The 2263-nt window shown below is 34.2% G+C and overlaps 1 long non-coding RNA gene across 1 annotated transcript; it reads left to right on the top strand.

Annotated features, from left to right (window-relative positions):
• Nucleotides 1-359: 359 nt before the first annotated feature.
• On the top strand, nt 360-2034 carry LOC109581075 (uncharacterized). Its single transcript, XR_002184491.1, has 7 exons — nt 360-599; nt 662-833; nt 988-1144; nt 1226-1326; nt 1591-1654; nt 1701-1847; nt 1909-2034. It is a non-coding gene; the product is annotated as an uncharacterized LOC109581075 (long non-coding RNA).
• Nucleotides 2035-2263: the final 229 nt, after the last annotated feature.

The following is a 2263-nucleotide window of genomic DNA, read 5'->3' as shown; positions in this document are numbered from 1 at the left end:
ACTGGAATTTCACCGACATGTTTTTAATTTCTTATTTAATGGTAAAGGTACCAAAGTCACCAAGAAGCCAGGACGTCTGTACCAGAGAAGTGATTTTGTAGAACCCTATTTTAAAGACAATCATTTTAAGTATTTCAATAAGTATGGTGAATGCTGCTCTGTAGTATTTCCCATATATATGGACAGTTCAGTGAAATTTACACAATTGTCACATAAAGATGGGATTAAAACATTCACAGAATTGTTGTCTGCTAAACTTGTAAAGATGTATACTTAAAAAGATGCCTAAAATAATTTTGATGATAATAGTTAATGATATTCATGCATGCGAGGCTGTTGAGTCATGTTATAATATGGCAACCACCTCGTGACTATAGCTTTAGATGTCAACTTCTTCCTCTGCTTCTTCTCTCCTTCTCTTGGCAAATATCTCTTTACTCCAGTACTCCTTATCTAGTTTTCTATATCCCCTCTTTACTCTCTTTGTACTGGACAGAGCTTCTTTTCTTGCCGCAGAAAGCAGGACTTCCTTTGAAGGGTCAAAGTGGTTACTGGAGAAATAGCTCCTTCTAGCAGAATCATTATTCTTCTCCACTCCTGTAAGGAATAAGTATAGAGTATATGAATGTACAGTTATGATGTATTTTATAACCTTGACCAGAGAAAGGTTTGATAGAGCCGTATCGTCTCATCATTGCTGGTATGTGACTGACCATCAAGTGCATATATGGAGTGATGTTACTTTTCGAATGCCCGTCCAGAGGAATTGACGTAAAATCATTAATCCATCTTTTGGTCTAAAGGAAGCACTTCAACTAATGAATTGTATACACGTAAGATGTTACCATTTTCTCCAATTCATTTATTTCACTTCCTGCTACATTTAATTTTGTTATTATGGCATAGATGCTTCCAAAATCCTATAAAAATAGTTAATAATTATGGTTTAAAATGGTTAATAATTATTGTATAACGTACTATCCACAGTTGTTGTATGGCTGGGCCATTGTTTGGTACAATGCCTGGTATAAATGGAGGGAGTTTAAGCAAAAGTTTCTTCGTATCTGCTCCTCGAAGAGATGTCCACTGTACTTCTCCTTTAGTATCCTTAGAACGCCAGATCTATAATTATTTTCAAAATGAGGTACAATGTACGTTTCAATGTACGTACGTTTATTTGATTCCTTACTCTGAAAGTAATGCCACATTCTCTAATTAATTGTAGGAGCTTTGCTGTCTGTTTCGACTCATCTTTGTGAATTCGCATATCTGCTGTCATTGCTGCCATAACAACGTTCCTGATTAGTGCATCACTTATCCGAAGCAGTAAGTGAAGTTCATCAACAACTATCTGTCTCATGCACTCATCATTTACAATATGTATGTTTTTTAACCTTATCAATTTCTATCTTTATGATGGGCTCATGAATTACCCCATATAATCCTTTCTTTGAATGTTCACAAAGAGTCGGTAGTGTTCTTTTGTTTAGTAACTGCACCTGTGTTGTGTCTATTGTACATGTACATGTACATGTATTATAATAATTGTTGTTATTGTACCTATACCTTTGATCTTTTTTGATATCACAGAACAAACAAGCATAATTTGAGTGTGCTGCATTTAATCCCATCATTAAGAGCAAAAACTTAAATGGTAATTACTAATAGTTAATAACCACCAATTTTGTTATACCTTATAGTCTCCTCCAAAAATAATATCAAGCGTAACATCAATTCCATTTACTTCAATGACACTCTTTTCAATTAAGTCATTGATATCATCAATCACTGGAGCAAAACCTTCCTTAAGTGTCTTATAACCTTCGTTGCCGGACAACATGGCAAAGGTATGATTTTCTAAAATACTTGTATTTTGGATTTTATTTTAATTAATACATGTACCTTCAGATGAGAGAGAATTGTTGTCAACAAAAGGAAGGCTGAAAGACAATAAAATGTATGAAGATGAGCGATAGAATGGAGCTCCATCTCCACTAATCTTAACAGTAACTTTTGACGTAATATGATCATCCTATTATATTGAATGTTACTTTTATTCATTAGAATTAACATTGTAACTTACACGTACTTTTTTCATTAAAATCTCAGCTAAGTATTCTTTTAGAGATCTATAGCAACCAGAATGTGGTTTTGGGAGACGAAGGATTGGTACATTAGAAGATATGTTACTTCTTCTTGTTTTTACTGCACATAAACGAGGGAGTGAAGGATGCAACATTGACAACTCGTGATAGAACTCGTC

This window comes from Amphimedon queenslandica, unplaced genomic scaffold (assembly GCF_000090795.2).
Source record: "Amphimedon queenslandica unplaced genomic scaffold, v1.1 AMPQUscaffold_13464, whole genome shotgun sequence".
NCBI classification, from domain to species: domain Eukaryota; kingdom Metazoa; phylum Porifera; class Demospongiae; order Haplosclerida; family Niphatidae; genus Amphimedon; species Amphimedon queenslandica.
The sequence above is the reverse complement of the archived record's forward strand: the minus strand, read 5'-3'. Positions and strand labels throughout refer to the sequence as shown.